Genomic DNA, 23,306 nt, shown 5'->3' with positions numbered 1-23,306 from the left:
TTAGCACCCACTATTTGCATAATTCAGTCAAAACAGCTTGAAGAAATAAACTGCTACATTAACTAATGCAATGTGTCGCATAAAAAGACAACACAATACTAAAATTATTCAATCATTACTATTACAGCAGTTAATGGAAAAATTATATTTTGTGTTATATTATTATTTTATTTGGAAAACACCACATGGATTTAGAAAGCCAGCCTAAATACTCATGTATACCGTAGGGATTAGGAGGCAAATTAATTCTTTGTTCATTTTTTTCAAGTTCCTTGTGTGACCTGATAAGAGCTTTTTCATGCTCAGCAATACAATCCGTTCTACTAAAAAACTACTTTTACACAACAGTCGTTTGAGAAATATTAACATGGTTAATAACAGTGACAACATATTTTGATCATACAGCTGAAGCTTGAAACTTTCCTTCCAGTTTGTCTATTTAGCATAGAATAACCCTGTATAAACTATAGTATTAATAAACCCTCAGTGTTATTATTCAGTGCTTCATTTATTATTTGGTCTTTACACTGGTCTGTAAACCATCTACAGGCTGACAAAATGAAAAGGTTCACCTCACATTATTCAAAGGCAAACAACCTGCCTTTGATAACTGGAGCCACGCTACTCCACAAATCTCTGATAAAATTCTGCTGGCACACCCTGATTTTGTGGATGGACTTTCAGAGCATAGAGCACTAATTAGCATGACAATGACATCATTAATAGATCCTCAATATAGCTGATTACTTAAATAGGATGAGCAGACGATAAAGGTGAAGACTAAATAAAGAGTCCCATGTCCCTAGCTGGTACTGTCAATATAAAGCCATCATTGGTGAATCAATCAAAGGTTCATCACATGGTAGATTTAAAACAGTCTCTAACACTACCATCCAAGGCCAACTGATGGCTCATTATCCTGCAGCTGAAAATTGCCGCCATCCTGAATAGAATTTCAATTATGCACTTCTTAAAACACTCACCAGATTAAAGATGTTACAAAAGGCCACTCACTGCAATCAGGCTGACTGATTAGCTTTTCATATATTGGATGAAAACTCTGCTTCTAAATGCAATACTTTTTTCCTATGACTCATAAGCTGATCATTTTGTGTGCGTAGAGCACACTGTTTCATATTTTTCTCAAAGTAGTGAATAATTTAAATAATGAATGAACAATACTAAAGTAACATTCCATTGAAACACTGCTTGTAAAACACACTTTCGACACACTAGTTTCATTCTTTATCTTTCCTAAAACACGGCATGTGTGAAAAGTGTAAAAACCTTTAAAGTGATGAAGAGGACACTTATATGTCCAGAAAATCAAAAAAGTACACTGTGGATATTGTGCCTGTTAACATCTAGAATACTGTCGTGTAGTGATGTGCGGATCGATCCTGAAATATCGATTCCTCCGATACCAATCATTTATGTTCTAGAATCGATTCTCACATTAAAATATCGATATTTTAGTAATTTAGGGTTAATTTGTAGTTTATCATTAACAGCAACACAGTGGAAAGAAACTATAACATTCGGATTGTCTACATTCAAAGGAACTACTTTCTCTTCCGCCTTTCATAGTCATGTGCGAAATACGGCTGTATAAATGTCTCGCAGCCCCTTGGCGTGCGCACTCGCAACAATGGCTGAGCGTAATTGAAGTCATGTGCGGACGTATTTTACCTCCACACACAGCTGAGACGTGGTTTGCGATACATGTGGCAAAAAAAGTGCTCCAAGAGTGAGGTGTTGTGGCCATACTAGGGAGACATTCAAAAGGGCTGTTGGGGGGGGAATACATTTTACAGGGTTTATTTATCGGATAAAATACGTTAAATGTCACCGTTATTATTGGCCGGCCCGGAAACAGCGGGAGTGTCCAAATTCAGAGGAGGACCCGGCCTTCGCGGTCTAAAGAAAGCCGGGTAGTACGTCACGAGCTCCCTCGGTGGAGTGAAACTCAGCCGTCTGCTCCTTGCCATCTAAAATATAACCGGGAACTGACGTAAACTCTCGACCGTCTCACACTTGTGTTTAACCATTTTCTGTTTGACGTTTATTCAGCTGTGTGAAAACCACGGAGGAACCCTTCCGAAGGATTAATAAAGTCAAATTTAATTTAATCAAATCTAATAACTTTAATCTCAGCCAAACCGATTTACTCACGAACAAATAAAACACTGAAAAAGCCAAACAATAACATTTTTAAGTTATCAAAGTGACTTATATATCATGTTTAACCCGAATAGGGAAAGAGGGGGGGGGGGGGTTGAAGACGATCAGTCGGCTCAGATATTTGAAGTTTACACAGCTACATTCTCACCTGAAAATATGTTAAAAGTTTTTTTGCGACCCAAAAAGAGAAATAAGAGTAATATTAAAACTAAGTTGCTGCTGCCAGTGTTGGAAACTGGAATTGGCTGGGCCCGCTATGAATTCTGCAATATGATTTTTCAATTTTGTTGTCCTAGAAAATCGGTCGAAATTTGGGAGAATGGTGGCTCCGGGAGATTTTCGGGAGGGCACTGAAATTCAGTATTCTCTCGGAAAAATCGGGAGGGCTGGCATGTATGGTTGTGGCAACATCACTAACCTTGTCAAACACCTCAGAGTAAATCATATCACAGAATATGACGAGCGTATGTTGAGGTGAACTGAAGAGGAGGAGAGAGTCATGTGCTGCTAGGGCGAGACAGATGTCTCTCACAGAGTCCTTTAGTGCTGCAGGCAGGCAAGGTGTTCAAATAGCACAACTTCATTTTTTTTATTTCTATATGAAGAACCCTGCATTATTAAGTGATAAGAACAAATAATCTGATGTCCTGTAATCATTATGACGCTACAATTTGAGATACAATAAATAAAATAAGTTTTTGTGCAAAGTATCGGTATCGGATCAGTATCGCCGATACCACCCTGAATATTACTTGGTATCGGATCGGAAAGAAAATCAGTGGTATCGCACATCACTACTGTCGTGGTCTCAGTGTTTTGTGTAGTGTTGTAGGGTTTATTTTTCTTTGTTACTATTTGGATTTCTGTTTAGAGTTTTTTAAATTGTGTGTTTGTGAAAGGTTTGGATCCTTGCTTTGACTCTTTTATGATTGTGGTATATTGTGAGTGTTAGTTTGTGTGTTTTTGAGTTTGATTTCTCATAATATCTCATGATTTGTCCAGTAAGGAGTTTGTGGTTCATGTTATTGTTATTGTTTTCACTAACAGTTGGTAGCACTTACTACTTTTACACGCCTCTGTGTTTTCCTAGATCTACAGGGAGTGCAGAATTATTAGGCAAGTTGTATTTTTGAGGAATAATTTTATTATTGAACAACAACCATGTTCTCAATGAACCCAAAAAACTCATTAATATCAAAGCTGAATGTTTTTGGAAGTAGTTTTTAGTTTGTTTTTAGTTTTAGCTATTTTAGGGGGATATCTGTGTGTGCAGGTGACTATTACTGTGCATAATTATTAGGCAACTTAACAAAAAACAAATATATACCCATTTCAATTATTTATTTTTACCAGTGACACCAATATAACATCTCCACATTCACAAATATACATTTCTGACATTCAAAAACAAAACAAAAACAAATCAGCGACCAATATAGCCACCTTTCGTAAGGCCAGCAATGTTGTGGGGATGGAGCTGGACTCCCTCAAGGTGGTGTCGGAGAGGCGGATGCTGTCCAAGATAAAGACAATGTTGGATAACACCTCCCACCCACTCCATGACATGTTGGTCAGTCACAGGAGCTCGTTCAGTGAGAGACTGAGATTACCGAAAAGCACCACTGAACGACACAGGAAATCATTCCTGCCTGTGGCCATCTCCCTGTACAACGCATCCACTTAACACACTGTTTGCTGCTACAACTACACATGTTTCTTTTCCAAATATTTATTTATAAGTGACTTATGTATGTATGTATGTATATATATGTATATATTGTACTATTCTTAGTTAGCGTATTGTCTGTCTTGTCTTAATGTTGGTTTAAAATGGAGCACTGTAACAAAAAATAATTTCCCCCAGGGATCAATAAAGTATTCTGATTCTGATTCTGATTCTTTCTTTGCAAGGATACTCAAAAGCCTGCCATCCATATATTCTGTCAGTGTTTTGATCTGTTCACCATCAACATTGCGTGCAGCAGCAACCACAGCCTCCCAGACACTGTTCAGAGAGGTGTACTGTTTTCCCTCCTTGTAAATCTCACATTTGATGATGGACCACAGGTTCTCAATTGGGTTCAGATCAGGTGAACAAGGTGGCCATGTCATTAGTTTTTCTTCTTTTATACCCTTTCTTGCCAGCCACGCTGTGGAGTACTTGGACGCGTGTGATGGAGCATTGTCCTGCATGAAAATCATGTTTTTCTTGAAGGATGCAGACTTCTTCCTGTACCACTGCTTGAAGAAGGTGTCTTCCAGAAACTGGCAGTAGGACTGGGAGTTGAGCTTGACTCCATCCTCAACCCGAAAAGGCCCCACAAGCTCATCTTTGATGATACCAGCCCAAACCAATACTCCACCTCCACCTTGCTGGCGTCTGAGTCGGACTGGAGCTCTCTGCCCTTTACCAATCCAGCCACGGGCCCATCCATCTGGCCCATCAAGACTCACTCTCATTTCATCAGTCCATAAAACCTTAGAAAAACCAGTCTTGAGATATTTCTTGGCCCAGTCTTGACGTTTCAGCTTGTGTGTGTTGTTCAGTGGTGGTCGTCTTTCAGCCTTTCTTACCTTGGCCATGTCACTGAGTATTGCACACCTTGTGCTTTTGGGCACTCCAGTGATGTTGCAGCTCTGAAATATGGCCAAACTGGTGGCAAGTGGCATCTTGGCAGCTGCACGCTTGACTTTTCTCAGTTCATGGGCAGTTATTTTGCGCCTTGGTTTTTCCACACGCTTCTTGCGACCCTGTTGATTATTTTGAATGAAACGCTTGATTGTTCGATGATCACGCTTCAGAAGCTTTGCAATTTTGAGACTGCTCCATCCCTCTGCAAGATATCTCACCATTTTTGACTTTTCTGAGCCTGTCAAGTCCTTCTTTTGACCCATTTTGCCAAAGGAAAGGACGTTGCCTAATAATTATGCACACCTGATATAGGGTGTTGATGTCATTAGACCACACCCCTTCTCATTACAGAGATGCACATCACCTAATATGCTTAATTGGTAGTAGGCTTTCGAGCCTATACAGCTTGGAGTAAGACAACATGCATGAAGAGGTTGATGTGGACAAAATACTCATTTGCCTAATAATTCTGCACTCCTTGTAGTTTTACTTCCTGCCTTTCCTTCCTTTGTGATTGCCAACTGCTCTGATTGTTTTCACCTGTAGATAATTGTTTCCTTCTGCGTTCTGCTCTCACCTATGCCGTGTTCCCCTGATTAGTGATTTGTCTACATATAGTATTTTCTTTTCCTTTTAGGCCTGAAGCAAGTACATTATATCCAGAGCATCCTTCTGTTATCTGGATTCAGTTACACTAACACTGGCAGTCAGAAGAAGCAGCCATTACTTATGTATAAAGCAGGGTTTTGTGAAACATTGAAATGTTTGAAGCAATTTTGTCAGAAATGCATCAAGGTTTTAAATAATCTGACACTGATATCAACAGTATCAACAGTAACACTTTTGTTCTAATGAGATCTTGATAACACTACTCTGTGGAGAATATGAGGCACACAGATCTAAACAATGCTCTTATATATACAGTGAGGAACATGAGTAATTGAACACCCTGCGATTTTGCAAGTTCTCCCACTTCGAAATCACGGAAAGGTCTGAAATTCATAATGTAGGTGCATTCTCACTGTGTGAGACAGCATTTAAAAAACAATTCAGGAAATCATATTGTATGATTCTTAAATAATTTATTTGTATTGCACTGCTGCACATAAGTATCTGAACACCTGGCAATCAGCAAGATTCAGCAAGAAAATGGAAGAGGCTGAAGACAACTGTCAGTCTCTCTCAGACTAAGGCTCCATGCAAGATCTCACCTCGTGGGGTATCACTGATGATAAGAAAGGTGAGGAATCAGCCCAGAACTACACGGGAGGAGCTGGTCAATGACATGAAGAGAGCTGGGACTACAGTTTCAAAGGTCACTGTCAGTAGAACACTATACCGTCATGGTCTCAAATCATGCATTGCACGGAAGGTTCCCCTGCTCATGTCATCACATGTCCAAGCCCGTCTGAAGCTTGGCAATGACCATTTGGACGATCCAGAGGAGGCATGGGAGAAAGTCATGTGGTCAGATGAGATACAGTGGGGCAAAAAAGTATTTAGTCAGCCACCGATTGTGCAAGTTCCCCCACCTAAAATGATGACAGAGGTCAGTAATTTGCACCAGAGGTACACTTCAACTGTGAGAGACAGAATGTGAAAAAAAAATAATTATAATTATGAATTTATTTTATTTTCAGTTGCTACAAACGGGACAGACATGACTGGGGGATAGGACAGGGAGAAAGAATGAAAGAAAGAGAGGGAGAGAGAGAAAACCAAAGGGGAGAAGAGACGGTGAGAAGGGGGGGGGGGAAGAAACAAAAAAACAAAAACAAAAAAACCCCCAAACAAATAAAACACCTGGGTCACCTGTATGGAGAGAAAAAACAGAAGAGAAAGCAAACAACAAGGAGCAACATAATAAAAAAAACAGCACCATCACAATAAACTAGCTAGCAGTAGATATCAGTAGATACTAAATAATAAACGATATTGTGCAGCACGCAAGATAGACAGCGCACAATGTGCTTTGTGGCAGCAGCCAAGAAAGCTGTAGTCCGCGTCTGTGAATACCCGTGTGTACACCTGGGTGCATACCTGTGTGGATCAGCATGCTTGCATTCCAAAGGTTTCTCCATGTAACGATCTGCTAGAGGGTGTGGGGGAGCCACAGCCCCATCCTCCAGGGTATGAAGCCGGTATGGAGGAGATAAAAACTCCAGACATCCAGAGGCCCCCAGAACACAAGAGACCAAGGAAGACCAACAGAGGGGCAGCTGCGCCACTGTCCTAGTAAGAGCTGAGGAGAGTCCCAGATGAGGGCTCACTCAGCAGCCGCGGAGCAGAAGCCAGGGGGGGTTGCAGTGACGTGCCCGTGAGCTCCGCCGGCAGCCAGCTGTGCCTGAGTGACCGAGCCCCGGGCCGAGAGGCCGGGGGCACCCCACCTCCGAAGTGGCCCGAGCGAGCCCCAGGCTCCAGGCCCCGATAAGCGGCCGCCAAGGAGTGAGCCGGTGTGTACCCGGACGCCCAGCCTCAGACACAAAGAACCACCAACGCACCGATACCTGAGGGAGTCCGCCACTGGCAGGGGAAGTGGTGGTGGGTGGAGATAGGCCTCCAAACCTTGGAGGGCCTGAGATGTCCCCAGAGAGGTGGCGTCTGATACCCAACCTGACATATACACACAGACATACAGGCACACACAGATACAAACATCCATTCCCACCCTCATGCTCTCATATGCACTTACTCCACACTCAACCAACGTGGAGACAGACATAAAGAGACGCTGTACACACGATCAAACTCCCCAAGCGTACTCTACGAACCGGGTCTAGGTACCCTTGCCCCTGGAGGGGGGAACTGCACCCAGACCCAGGTGGTGTTACCCAGCAAAGGGTTAACCTAAGGGTGCCCCTTTGGGCAGGGCCCTCAACCAGAGCCCTGGCCGGACCCTGGCCCGTACTTGACCCTGCACCTGCTGTTTTTGGGCGTGTGGGATAGTTACTCAGCAGCAGGAGGTGGGACTACTGGTACCTTTAAAAGGGGACCTGGGAAAGCCCTCTGGGCTTTTTTCCTGCTCTCTGTCTGTTGGGGTTGGTCCCAACCTGCATGTGCTTACGGCAAACACCCTAAGGGAGCTTTGCTTTTCCTTCTGTTTTGCTGAGCTGCACTGTTCAATAAAACAGCTGGCATAGAACTTTGCTCCTCCCCTATGATTTTTTTGTTTTTGACTTTAATTGGAATTGGTGAAATCCACCTACTTCTAATCTGAAGAATTACTCTCACTTGCAACCACCACTTCATGTACTCCACTGCTGCTACCTATTTCAAAATGCACAGGACAAAGTCCACAGAAATGATTAATGGTGTTCTGGCACCATACTTTCTGAAAAACTTAGTTGCAGATGTGGGTGATCAACGTTTCAGCCTCCTCCTCGATGAGTCCACAGATATAAGTGTTTCTAAGTACCTGGGGGTTGTCATAAGGTATTTTAGTGACACCAAGCAGACAATTGTATCCACTTTTTTAGGGCTTGTTCAGTTGGAGGGAGGAGATGCCAGAGCTATAGCTTGTACTGTTGTGGCTTTCCTTGAGAAGTGGAGTCTTAAAAAAAAAACTCTTGGGGATATAGGGACAGACAATGCACCTGTGATGACAGGGATTAACAATGGGGTCCATAATGGGCTGAAAGAGGAGTATGGCCTCAAAGATCTTGTTCTTATTAGCTGTGAATGCCACTCTCTGCAGCTTGCTGTAAGTCATGCTTCCAATGATGCCATCCCCGTAGTGTCGAGTACTTGGTACGAGAGAATTATTAATGGTTTTCAGTGTCTCCAAAGCGCAGGGAGGCCTATAAGGCCATTTGTGAGACCATCAACTGTGGGGAAAAACCCTTACAGATAACCATTGAACCTGTGGTTTCAGGAAATTTTGGACCAGTGGGATGAGCTTAGGCAACATTTTGTGGTCACCAAGTCCAGTGAACACTGCTACATGGCTAAAGTTTTATACTCCATGTTCAATGATCCTCAAAATATCATATATATTACTTTTGTAAAGTCAGTGCTGGGAAAGGTACAGACCGCCATCAAGGCTTTTGAAGGAGAACAGGTAGATCCTCTTAAACTACTTTACAGCTTGGTTACCCTGATCAGGTCTGTGAACAGCAGGGTGCTGAATCCACTGGCAAATGTGGATGTATTCAAAGAGCCAATAGAAGGATAAATCAGTTCCAAACCATAGCTTTGTTAGCTTTTTGAGTCAAAAGCAGCTCAGTTGCACCTTGACCCTGAGGATGAAAAAAATGTCAGAAAGCGATGTGTAGCCTTCACCGTATCCCTCACTAATGAGTTGAGGTTGAGACTGCCGAATAACATTGTAACATTGCAGTACATGTCCGTTTTCAATGTGGAGGAAAGTCTAAAGCAGAGAAATAGAAAAAATTGCTAAACTCCTTGGCTTCTCCCCTGAAGCAATAGATAAGATTGTCCACCAATGGTGTACCATCCATCTTAGTAAATGGAATGAGACAAAAAACACAATGGGCTTCTGGAGTAAGATTTGGAAGTACAGGGATGCAGCTGATATCAACACGTTTCAAGAACTTGTCATGGCTGCTGTGTCTGTGTTGTCCTTGCCACAGTCAAATGCTGAAATTGAGAGTGTATTCAGCCAGATGAGTGTGGTAAAAAGCAAACTTAGAAAACAGATGCCCTTGCGAAACCTTAACTCCATCCTGTACATCCGATATGGACTGAAGCTGTCTGATGTTTTGCAGCTTTTTGGCACATCAGCTGTTTACTCATTCAAGTCAAGTGCTACAGTCGCTGAACCTGCCATTGAGAATCTGTTACGGTTGACATGGAGGACTCACACACAGCATTCCGAGGTTAGATGCACACAAGAGAATTTATTTACAACGTCCAAAGGGTGTATATACAAAAAGGAGCGGGGCAGTGCTATATACAAAAGGTGAGGGGATAGGGCTTCAGGGAAATCCAGGGGAAAGCTCTTGTTTCTCTCCAAACAATCCACACATGAAACCAGCCTTTCCCTCCGACCCTCGTCACACGGGAAGCACAGGGGAAACAGTCCAGGGAGTCTGTACACAAAGAAACACTCGTTAATACAAAAACACTAAGAAACACAAAAACACTTGCTGACGCTTGACTTCACTAACGCGAGTCACACAACGATCCAGCGAAGAACAGTAGTCGCTCCCTGGCTTAAATGCTGGCCACACTAATGAGTAGGGATAGGTATCGTTTAGGTTTTATCCGATACCAGTGCCAAACCGGTACTTTTGAAACGGTGCTGGTGCTTAAACGGTGCTCAAACCGGTGCTTAAAGAATGGAGAACACAAAATTGGTCCAAAAACCTCCCATGTTCAGCTGTTTTTTTGTAAAAAGATAACAATGTTAGCCTTTTCTGCAGCTATGGGGCATATATGGTATCACTCTTGGCTGGAAGCAGTGCTTAAACAGCTGTCATAGGGGAAGAGGCGGGGTACGCCCTGGACAGGTCACCAGTCACAGAGCTAGCCAGTCAGGGCTAACACACAGAGACAGACAACCACTCACATTCATTCTCCCTTTCACACCTATGGGCAATTTGGATTAATCAATTAACCTTATACCCACAAACTGTCTTTTGTGCATGTCTTTGGGAGGAAGCCAGAGTACCTGGAGGGAACCCATGCAAACATGGGGAGAACATGCAAACTCCACACAGAAAGACCCCGGCCTGATGGTGGAATTGAACTCAGGACCTTCTTGCTGTGCGGCAACAGTGCTAACCACCGTGCTACCCACGGTGTATGTAGTTCACTAAGTCTAAAATTCAGAAAGCTACACAAGAGGTTGTTTCATTAGAACAGGTTTAACTTGAGTTTCACAGTCTTTTTATTACAAATTATCAAATTGTTTTATGCTTAAATTTACAGGAAATGTCAGAAATCTGCACTGCCATGAACAAAGTTTTCATGACTTGTTGGGTTAATAAAACGTACCTTCATTTCATTTTCAGAGTGTAACAATCAACCGCCCGTGTTAAAATCTAAATATTCCCATAGTTATGATTCAAAATGTTCTGTGGCTTTATTTCTTGTTGTCAGTGGGAACTGACTCTGATTATGCCAGTCTAAGGCTATGGGCTGAACCATTTCTTAATGGGGGAATGTGTTACACTATATAATATTTTCAGTTTTAGGATTTACATTCAGTGTTAATTGTTGCTAGGCTCAAAGTGTTAATGCTAACATATGTTAATAAACAACACTGTCATATCCAAAACTAGGGTGACACTAAAGTGGGAAGAGATTTTAGGGGTAGCACATGCCACCCTGTAAGGAAGAGGACTCCCTTACTGCATTTATTTATATTATATGTATAGCACTTTGGAGCACACCTTTCACTTTATTAAAAGCACCTTATCAAACACTTTATGAGCATTGCACTTTAAGCATGGATTTGCACAGAAGAAGTTTAAATATTTATTGACTATTTATTGGGAATTTTAAAATCAGTTGGTAGCCTTATTTCAGATCCTGCGCAGCTGCTCCTCGTCAAGGAATGTGGTGGTTGTCTGTCAGGAGAGAAGAATGGTGATTGAGATTGTGATTAAGGCTGACCAGTAAGGAAAACTAATGCAAATTTGTGTGTGAAATCTAGGGATAAAAGTGGTGCAAATAAGTGTTTGTAAGTTAATGATTACTCACCTTTCTTGCCTGTGTCCTCTTCAAGGTGTTTGGGCAAATGTTTCCCCGGGGGTACAGACACCATTTAAAGGTTCCGGGAGAGACCATTGGTAAAGAGAGTGTGGTGAATCTTTTTGTGCTTGGGTTTCTGGGTTTTTATAATATTGGGTTTGGTGTAACATTAAGTGTGAAATATTTATTAATATGTAAATGTGAAGATGTATTTATGTATTTATTTATTCTAATTGATATATTGTATACTGTGGTGGAAGGTTGGGATTTAAGAATTTACCTGAGAGTAGAATAATGGTTAAGTCTGTGACAGCTGAACATATTTAAGGCTGCCGGTTGTCATTAGAGGATAGATTTTTGTGCTGTGAAGAAACTCGACAAATTAATTGTTGTAAAGAGGGCTGTATAGCAAATAAATACTTTGTTCCACTACACTTGCCTTGGTCTATCTCACTGTGTTTCCAGCCGCTAAGGGCCGCACTGTTACACACCCCCTGCCACCACAGTAGATCCGCCCCAGAACAATGTAGGGCAGTTTGCAGCCTGGATATTACTTTTATTTTTATTGCACAAAAGGACAAGAGTGTAATGGTAAAGCGCAAACTGCATCCAGAACAGCAACAACTGCATAATACTGCTAACACAACTTCAGCTCTTTGCAGGCACCTGCACAGACAGCATGCTAACACCAACCTAGCCAAAAACCCATAGTGACGCTAAAGCTGATTGAATGCCGATCCCAACCCAGCAGCATGGTCAAGTTAGCCATCATTTGTGAACTGCAGTGAAGCAAGCCACTGTTGAACTTCATCAGGTAACAAACAGGTGAGCAGTCAGGCTGCAGCCTTTGTTTCTGCCTGCTCATCTTTCTACAGTAAAATCAATGTGATGATCACTTTGGCTTTGTGCTGGTTTTCATCTTTGTTTTGTACTGTTGGCTTTGTGCTCATACCTGAATAGTAAGAGAAAGATTATATGCGTGTCCTCATCAGGATGGGGATTTGTGTTGGTGTGTACGATTGTAGCCTAAGGTTTATATTGTTAAATGGTAATTATGAGACAATGTGTTTCAGGTCATTTTACAGACTGAGATGAAAGGTGTTATGAGCAGTGTTGGGACTAACGCGTTATTAAGTAACGCGTTACAGTAACTACGTTATTATTGTGGTAACGAGCACGGTAACTAGTTATTATGCCAAAATCAGGAACGCGTTAGTCGTTACTGGGATTTAGATAGGGTCGTTACTCGTTACTTCGTGTGGTGGCTATCGCGGAGCTTCCACAGATTCAAGACAAGGCAAGGCAAGTTTATTTGTATAGCACAATTCAACAACAAGGTGATTCAAAGTGCTTTACAGAGACATTAGAAACAAAAACAAATAAAAAGCATGATTTAAAATTGATTAAAACAAGCAAACAAACAAACTAATTAACAAACAAACAAAACTGTATATAAAATCAAAACAGATAAAATCAGAACAGTAGATAAAATCAGTAGTTAAATTCAGTAACATTAGCAAGTGGTGGAGGCCAGCAGGTGGATGAAGGAAAAGGGACGCAGAAGGAAAAGAGACCCGAGGCGGCCGCCGGTCCAAGTGTGAACTGAACTTCAGGTAAGAAGTTATGACCTGCAGTCTCTCTGGGTCAGATATAAACCAAGTTTAGGTGGAGTTTATTTTCGTTATTCTGACTTTTTCCGTACTGCGTGCTAGCTAGCATGACGGAGTTTCTATATAGCTGGGTGGGTGCTATGAAGTTAATGATGTTGAACTTTATTTTGTTCATAAGTTATTAGAGTTGCCAACCGTCCCGTCTGGTATTCAGAGAAAATATTACGCGTTTCTTATTGAGGTGAAAAGGAACAGTTTGTCCCGTAATTCAGCTACAATGAAAAAGGCACAAAGCTGGAGTTATTCTGTGTCTTTGCTGCACAGCTGCCTCTTCTTCTCTCATTCTCCCCCCCCCTCCCTCTCCCGTTTCTACTTCAGTCATGAAAACTGATCAATGATCAGCTGATCGGCTCTCTTGTTTATTTATCGCCCACTTTGCGCCAGAAAGAGGAAACCAGCGGATGTCGCGCTAGACAACAGCAGCATGTTTAAGCTTGATCAGCTGTTGTTAGAATTTATTTAATATTAATTTCTAGTATCAGCTGATGTTTGCTGGAGCCACAGCTGCAAAAAAGCTGCTGGTCATGATATGGTTTGGTTATCTGGTGAGAGGGAAACATGAAGATGAAACCAGGAGATGTCCTTACTGGATCATCAGAGCTGAACAGGTGATGGAGGAACAGGTTTACCTTTTAGGTGACATGAATGAGTTGAAGGGAAGTTATGAACTGCTTCTGAGAGACAAATAACCCCAGGATCCTTTTTTAGGTAGCTGACAGCTGATAGCTGTGCAGGGGTGGATCTAGCAAAGTGTTGCCAGGGGGGCATGTAGGGCATTAAAAGGGAAAGGGGGGCACAAAGAAATACTTTTCTTTCTTATTCTCATTTAAAATATCTAGCTTTTAAAAAATAATTATCTGAATCTTACAACAAACGATTGATAGATTGATGCATATATATGATCAAAACAGTGTACATCACTGTCACAACAGTGTTTATTTTCATTCAAAGGCTTTATGATTTTTCCTATAATGGTGGGCCAGTCTCTAGTCAAAATGCCCGGGCCAATTTTCTGTCCCAGTCCAGCCCTGTATGCAGCTCATCTGCAGTCTGGTGTTGCCTACATCTTCCTATTCAGAAGGCAGAATTTCCGAGTTCTGAGTACAGTCGAAAGCACCACGACTGCAGTTTTTGTGTTGGATGTAAAAGGCACGCATGACGCTGTGACGTAGGCTAGAATCATGGCAGCAGTCAATGACGGTCCAGGCGTGGGATTTCTCTCGTGGAAATATGCACATTATCTTTTCCTTTCTTTTGGTAGGTGGCACAGTGCACTTGTGGCAAGTAAGCAAGCTAGAAGACTGGCAAAGTTATGGAAGCAACACATTAACAAGAGAATTCTGTGTAAAACCAAAGTTACTTTCCCTAGTAACTAGTTACTTTGAAAGTAACGAGTAACTTGAAGTAACTGAGTTACTTTTGAGAGAAGTAACTAGTAATGTAACTAAGTTACTATTTTAAAGTAACTTACCCAACACTGGTTATGAGTAGTATGAGTTATTTTTTCCTTGGAGTAATAAAGTAATGTACTGCATTACTTTTAATAAAAGTGTTCTGTGTGATATGTGTAATACCTTTCTTTTTGAGTAATGACCCAACACTGATCACAACAAAGATAAAATACATCCAACATCCACAAACATTTGACCACAAATCATGCAATTAATTTGCAGAAATGTAATGTCTTCGATATGCTGCTTAGTGATGGTGGTAACTAGTGAGAACCCAATGAAAATCAATTAGAGATCTGATAATGAATCTAATTGATAAGTAATATCGATAATGGAATTGGAATTGATAAATTATCAATTTCCATCCCTAATGTTCCCTTTAATCCATTTATTTACAGGGTTTATTTTAAGGCAGTCATAGAATACCACAGAGGACAACATGACATGCAGTATTTTTTGATACAGCCAATTAAAAATAATGATCTTGGAATAATATTTCAAGCCACTCTGGAAACACCCACGATGGTGAAAATGGAAAACCTTGATTAGGATTCACCCGTAGCCGTCACCTCATCTGGTCGGCAACATAACAAAAGTGTCACAGCAGGTTTCATTATGTGATTATTTCTGGGAGTACAGCAATTTTTTTCCATAGCTAAAGTTTTAGATTTTCCTGCTTATGGAGCTCAACCAACCTACTTCTTCAGCTCTGAATAACAGGAGCAAATAACAGGGAAACCGCCATGAACAGATACTAATAGAATTTTCACAGTGAGGTAAGAAAGATCTTACAAGAAATATTTACAGCAGTGTCTAAGTGAAAACTCATATCCTTATTCCAGGTCCTATCTGTGCTACAGACTTTCATGGCATGTTCTCATAGAATAAAATAGCTGAGATTTCATTGGCTGACTGACTGACTGACGTCAGGAACTCACTGGCTGGTGCCCAGCTCTGTCTGTTGATGGTGCTCAGCTAAAAGCTTTTCTTCAACCTAAGTTTAATGTACTGCAGTCATAACACACTCCACAGCTTGTAATTTGCTGTAAGTGGAGTCTATGGAGCCTCTGTATCGTGTATAAATAATGAAACTGTATCTTTAATTTGTAACTAACTGAAGGATTTATAGACCCTCTTGATAAAATTATAACAAATTATTTTTAAAGAAATCAATAAAATACATAAAAGATGGTATTTAAATTAATACACACCAATCAGGCAGAACATTATTCTAGCCATGACCCATCAAGGCATGGACTCCACTAGACCCCTGAAGGTGTGGTATCTGGCAACAAGATGTTGGCACCAGATCCCATAAGTTGTGCCATCCCACAGATGTTCGATTGGAGTGACATCTAGGGAATTTGGAGGCCAAGTCAACACTTCAATCTCATTATGCTCCTCGAAAAATTGGGCACACTATCCTGCTGACAGAGGCCATCAGGGAATACCACTTCCCTAAAAGGATGTACATGGTCTGCAACAACAGTTAGGAAGATAGTAGTCCACATAGATAGTAAGACACAAGGTTTCCCAGCAGAATATTGCCTAAAGCATCACACTGCATCCGCCAAGCTTACCTTCTTCCCATAGTGCATCCAGGTACTATGCACGCACACCAGGCCATCAACATAATACAAACATGCAAACATCAACCGTGCCACCATTGCTCTGTGGTTCAGTTTTGATGATTTTGCCTTTATTGTTTATTGTTTTATTGATTTGATTTTTATTGATTAGCATTCAAATATCTCAGTGAAAACAGAACAAAGATCTACCACAAAGCAAGAAAGCATGAGACAAGGTTAATCAAAAGGTATTGGCTGAAGCATTTGCTTATTACGCCAACCCTTTTAACAAAAGATCTTTTTGCATCCAGCTCCTGTACACAGGGCTCGAAGCAAATAATAAAACAAAGCAAAAACAAAACAAACAAACAAACAAGAAAAAAAAAAACTTTCCACCTTAGATAAGTAACTACATCAAAGCAAAAGAATCAAGAGGTTTTTGGTTTTTTGGGTTTATTTTATTTTTTGCTCTTTTCATTCTTGATTTATATATTTTTCAAATTCAAATTCAAATTCAAATTTTATTTGTCACGTACACAGTCATACACAGTACGATATGTAGTGAAATGCTTGGACAACTGCTCGTGACCTAAAGAGAACAAAAAAGGAAAAGGCTATGAATAAGATAGGAAATAAATATGAAAAATTAAAAAGGGTACATTTAACTAAGAAGGAATAAAATATAAATTAAGGTTAAAAATGAAATAACTGTACAACACAAATTAGAATGAAGGGTAAATTTAACTGGGAAGAATAAGATAAAATATATAAATTAAAGTTGAAAATAAAATAACTGTACAACAAAATACACAATATAGAACTATATAAGAATGTATGAAGAAATCTAAATATAAATAAATATATACACAATAACAGCAGCTGTACAAGTATTAACCGGAAATGAAGAATATAGTGACCAGTGTTGTGCAAAAAAACAATGTGTGCAAAAACAATGTCCAGAAAGTCCAGTGTGTGTGTAAGAACCATATGTGTGGGTCAGTACTGTGTGGTGGTGTGATTGAGAGACCGTATCGCCTGCGGGAAGAAGCTCCTCCTCAGTCTCTCTGTGTTGGTCTTCAGGGAGCGGAATCGCTTTCCTGACCTCAGCAGAGAGAACAGTCTGTTGTTGGGATGGCTGAGGTCCTTCACGATCTTCCTGGCCTTGGTCCAGCACCGCCTGCTGTAGATTGAGTGCAGGTCAGGGAGCTCGGAGCGGATGGTGCGCTCAGCTGACCGCACAACCCTCTGTAGAGCTCGTCTGTCCTGCATGGTGCTGTTCCCGAACCAGGTTAAGATGTTTCCCGTCAGGATGCTCTCTATGGTGCACGAGTAAAAGTTCCTGAGCACCTTGGAGGGCAGTTGGAAGTCTCTCAAGCGTCTGAGGTGGTAGAGACGCTGTCGGGCCTTTTTCACCACGGTGTTGATGTGACAGGACCATGACAGGTCCTGCGTGATGTGAACTCCGAGGTATTTGAAGCTGTCCACTCTCTTCACTGGGCACTCGTTGATGACGGGGGTCTGGTAGTTCCTCTCCTGCTTAGTGCTGAAGTCCACTATCAGCTCCTTTGTCTTACTGACGTTTAGAAGGAGGTTGTTCCTCTGGCACCAGTTCTCCAGATTCCTAATCTCCTTCAGGTAGGCCGTCTCGTTGTTATCAGAGATCAGGCCCACCACGACGGTGTCGTCAGCAAACTTGATGATGGTGGTGGAGCTGGTAGTGGCCACACAGTCATATGTGTACAAAGAGTACAGCAGGGGGCTCAGAACACACCCCTGGGGGGCTCCAGTGCTGAGAGTGGTGGAGGCTGAGACATGTCCGCCCATCCTTACTGCCTGTGGTCTGCCAGTTAGGAAGTTGGAGATCCACTGACACATAGATGAGCTGAGTCCCAGATGCTCCAGCTTGGTGGTGAGTGTGGAGGGAATTATGGTGTTAAATGCAGAGCTGTAGTCTATGAAGAGCATTTTAACATAATTCCCCCTTCTAGTGTCCAAGTGAGTGAGTGATGTGTGGAGGAGATGAGAGATGGCATCGTCTGTGGAACGATTTGGACGGTAAGCGAACTGTAGTGGGTCCAGTGTGTCTGGTAGTGAAGAAATGATGAAGTCTCTGACCAGGCGTTCAAAGCACTTCATCAGTACTGAGGTGAGGGCTACAGGGCGATAGTCATTGAGAGAAGCAGGGTGGGGTTTCTTCGGGACAGGAACAATGATGGACTCTTTGAAGCATGTGGGGATCACCGACTGAGATAAAGAGATGTTGAATATCTCAGTGAACACAGGAGCTAGCTGGTATGCGCAGTCTCTTAGGATACGACCTGGGATGCCGTCTGGTCCTGCTGCTTTCCTGGTGTTCACTCTCTTGAAGGCTCTCCTTACTTCATGCTCGGAGATGACGAGCACGTTTCTGGTGCTGGCAGTATCTTCCTGTCTGCAGCCGTTAGCGCCGCTAACACTAGCATTAGCATTTTTCTCATACTCTATTTTTAAACATATTTTTAAACAAGGAAAATGAACTCCACCTTTTTAAATCACTGTCATAACTATTCCACAGGTTAACTCCTCTAATAGAAACACATCTCTGCTTTATATTTGTCCTCATCTTGTTTTTTTTAAAGAAATCTGTTCCCCTTAAGGCATATTGACTCTCTCTGACTTTAAACAGCTTCTGAGTACTGGGGCAAAGCAAGTTATTTTGTGCTTTATACATTATCTGTGCCATTTTATATTCAACTAAATCATAAAATTTCAGGGTATTCAGATTAATAAACAAAGTGTTAGTTGGTTCTATATAGTTTGATTGATTTATAATTCTTATAGCTCTTTTTTGTAACTTGAAAATAGGAAGAGTGTTCGTTTTATATGCATTACCCCATATCTCCAGACAGTAAGTCATATATGGAAGCAACAGAGTACAATAAAGTGTGTATAATGATTTTTTGTTCAGTACATGCTTTGTTTTATAGAGAATAGCAATGGTTTTTGACATTTTTGTTTTCACATGGTTTATATGAGACTTCCAACTCAACTTATCATCAATTATCACTCCAAGAAATTTATTTTCGTACACTCTTTCAATTTCAATTCCATTAACCCTGATTTTAGATACATTTTTCATTTGTCTAGTGCCAAAAATAATCAATTTTGTTTTCTTTATATTTAATGATAACTTATTTACATCAAACCAGTTTTTTAATATATTTAACTCCTTTTCCGCTGTAGTCAGAAGCTGTTCTAGGTTTTTACCTGAGCAGTACAGAGTGGTATCATCAGCAAACAATACACATTTTAACAGTTTGGAAATGCTACATATGTCATTTATATATAATATAAATAATTTAGGGCCCAGTACAGAGCCCTGAGGAGCCCTGAGGAACACCACAAGTTACCTTCAACTGCTTAGATTATTGAATTCGACATATTGATATCTGTCATCCAGGTAACTTTTCATCCACTTGTATGCTATCCCTCTTATGCCATATCTCTCTAGTTTATTCATTAATATAGAATGATCAATTGTATCAAACGCCTTTTTTAAGTCTATAAAAACACCAACAGTATATTCCTTATTATCTATAGCATTAGATATCCCTTCAACAAGTTCCATCACTGCCATCGAAGTGGACCTTTTCACTCTAAAGCCATATTGGTTATCACTTAGGAGATTATGCTTCTCAATGTATTTATCAAGTCTATTAACAAATAACTTTTCTAAAATTTTTGAGAACTGTGGGAGTAGTGATATTGGCCTATAATTGGTAAACTGACATCTCTCTCCGTTTTTATGGATTGGAATAACTTTTGCTATTTTCATTTGTGAGGGAAACACACCAGTTTGAAAGGACAGATTACAAATGTGTGCGAAAGGTTGCACTATATATTCTATAATACTTTTAACTAATATCATGTCAATACCAAAACAGTCAGTGGACTTTTTATTTTTAAATGTCTTCACAATGTTAATTATTTCTCCATGAGTTGCAGCACCAATAAACATGGAGGACACATTCTGAGTAATATGTTTATTTAGATCGTTATTATTTCTTGACTCTGGAATTTCTTTTGCTAAATTAAAGCCAACATTTACAAAGAAATCATTAAATTCATTTGCAATGTCTTTAGTTTTATCAAGCACAATATCTTCATCTTTTTTAAAATAATCTGGATAATTCTTATTTTTTGAGCCCTTTTTGATTATACTGTTTAATATCCTCCATCTTTCTTGTGTGTTACTTCTACTTTGCTCCAATAATTTGTGCCAATATTCTTTCTTACTTGTTCTTATAATATTTACTAATCTATTTTTATATAACTTGTACTTTATTTCAGCATCTTTTGTCCTCTGTTTGATGAATCTCTTATATAGATTATTTTTCTTTGTACATGCATCTTCTATCCCCTTTGTGATCCATGGCTTATTTGATCTGTGATGCTTTCTAGTGATCTTCATTAAAGGACAATGTTTTTCATATAGTGAAATTACTGTTGATAAGAATGCATCATATGCACTATTTGAATCTTCATTTGCAAAAACCTCATTCCAATTGTGTTCCTTTAAGTCCACCTGGAGGGCAGCAACGGCTCTTGTTGTTCTATGTCGTATCTTTCCATATATACATATATTATATGTATATGTATATTACATATAATATAATATCCTAAGTATTATATTAAGTATTATAAATCTACTTTATGGATCTATTATAGTGTTTCTAATGGTAAAGTTTCTTTCTGTTAATCAGTATGGCTGCGATTCTTTTGAGTGTGGTCATGTTTAAACTAACTGGTACAGTTTTGGGTGTTCACTAAAGGTGTGCATGTGTGTGTCTGACATTTCTAGCTGTACTGTTTCTACAATTGTGGTCAAAAGTGTACATACACTCATCTTGGGCATGAATTTATTTCCATGATGGAATTAACATGAGCATGAATCTTTAATGACTCAAAAGAATTGGGTGCATAATTTACTTTATTTTGGATATTCTCTGATCCACACAGGGTTTACTGTAGCCCTACTGATTTCTCATTAGTGATCATGGTTTACTACAACTATCTTTGCCAGCACTACTGGCAGAAGGATGATGCACCATATCACGAAACTGTGATCATGTTAAACTGGGTTCTTAAACATCACAATGACTTTACTGAACTCCACCAACCTCCACATTCACCAGATCCTAAATCAAGGGCACCTTTGGGATGTGGTGGAACAGGAGATTTTAAATCATGGATTTACCACTGTTCAATCTGTTTGAGTGTGATACCACCTGCAAATCAGTGTGGAGCAGAATGCACCATAGAGATGTACAACTCTCCTGTTGAACACTTCAAGGCTGAAGGTACACCAGATATAGAAGGAGTAAAGTTTGAGTCAATTTTCAACTGTTTCAAATATTTTCACATCTGTCAGCCAGGTTTGCCATTTTGTTTAGGACACAACATTTTTAGGGCATTATGTCATATGATGTTGCTGTTTCTTAAATTTTTTGTGAAAAAAAAAGAATGGTTCACCTACTCCATTCTAATAATGGATTGTATTTATATAGTGCTTATCAAGACCCTCAAAGCGCTTTACAATTCCACTATTCATTCACTGGTGGAGGCAAGCTACAGTCATAGCCACAGCTGGGGCAGACTGACAGAAGCGAGGATGCCATATCGTGCCATCGGCCCCTCTGGCCATCACCAGTAGGTGAAGTGTCTTGCCCAAGAACACAACGACCGAGACGGTATGGCATGTGATGCGCAGCAACAGAAGAAAAGGACCTTCTGCACATTTGAAAAATGGTCATCCAGCTGTGTGTTATGTTTGTGTAAGTTTACCTTGGAGTCTTAGTTTTGTTACTTTTTTGGAGTTCGGCATTAAAGTTGTTTTTTGTCTGTTTCCAGAGTCTGCACTTTGGGTCCTTTTCCTGCCTCCACACAGCCGTTTCATAACACAGCTCTATTAAATGTAAGATCGTATATTTGCTTGATGCATGTTTATTTTTTTTTTGAAATGGGCAGTTTGCTTTATTGTGCTTTGTATTTGCTTTCAGACTGCAAGGAAAGAACACTAATCTACACCGAGCATCTGAACAACAACATGCAAGTCCTCAAACACATTGGATCCAAAACCTGCTTCAGTTCCTCAGACACCATCAGAGACTGTTTTGAAAGCTCTCTACTATCAAGTCTGGATAAAAAGAAACTTTGTCATCCACTGCAAGTATCAAGTGTTTTCAATTTTATTTGACTGTTTATTTTGTACTTATTTGTTTTTGGTTGTATTAAGTTTGATATTAATTAGATCAGTGCCTTTTTAGTCATTAATTTGATTATTTAATATTAACTATTTAATTTAATCATTGTCTCTACTGGTTTTTCATTAATGTTTCTAGCAAATTATAACAAAGTCATAGAGCTTAATTTTTTTAGATGACATTCTGGCTACAACAGCTGCCAGTAATTTACTGTAAATATGAACTATGAAATTAAAAAACATGTTTTGTATTATACAGCTCTTCTGTGCTTTGTCAATAGGAGACGGTAATCAAGCTTATTAAAATTGTATTTTAACAGGTTTACATTATATTAGTTTTTTATTTCAATGTAATTATTGTGCAAAAACCAAAATTCACTGTGATTTTTACATTTCTCAACAAAGTATACCATTATGTATTCTGCATTATCACTATATTTTCCACGGTAAAATTCTGGCAACTACAGCTGCCAGTATTTTACCGTAATATTCAACTTTTTAATATTTAATTTATACAGTTTCACTGTATTTAACGATCCAAAACTGTAATCAGGTTAATGGAATGTTTGTTCCATTAACCTGCCAGTAATTGCCAGTAATTTAACGTAATATTCAACTTTTTACTATGATACCGTATTATATAAACAGAAATAAAGCATTTAAGATGAGCTCATTCTTAAACACATATTAAGACTGTTAGAGGACATTTTTCTGCAGAATAATAATTTTCACACATTTTTTATGTACAATTGTCCAGTAATGCATGTGTACTGACTGTTTTCATTGTGTTTTATTGCTTCTTTTCCTAAAGGAATGATTTGAAAACTTCCTCCACTAGCTGTTATTTTCTTCTCACAATAAATAATTCTCTGTAATATGGTAGATATTTATTTAACTACAATGTAAACC

The sequence above is a fragment of the Copadichromis virginalis genome, linkage group LG22 (genome assembly GCF_057382275.1).
Source record: "Copadichromis virginalis isolate Kocher_CV1m ecotype Utaka linkage group LG22, C_Virginalis_male_GT1.1, whole genome shotgun sequence".
Classification (NCBI taxonomy): Eukaryota; Metazoa; Chordata; class Actinopteri; order Cichliformes; family Cichlidae; genus Copadichromis; species Copadichromis virginalis.
Note: the sequence above shows the minus strand (reverse complement) of the source record.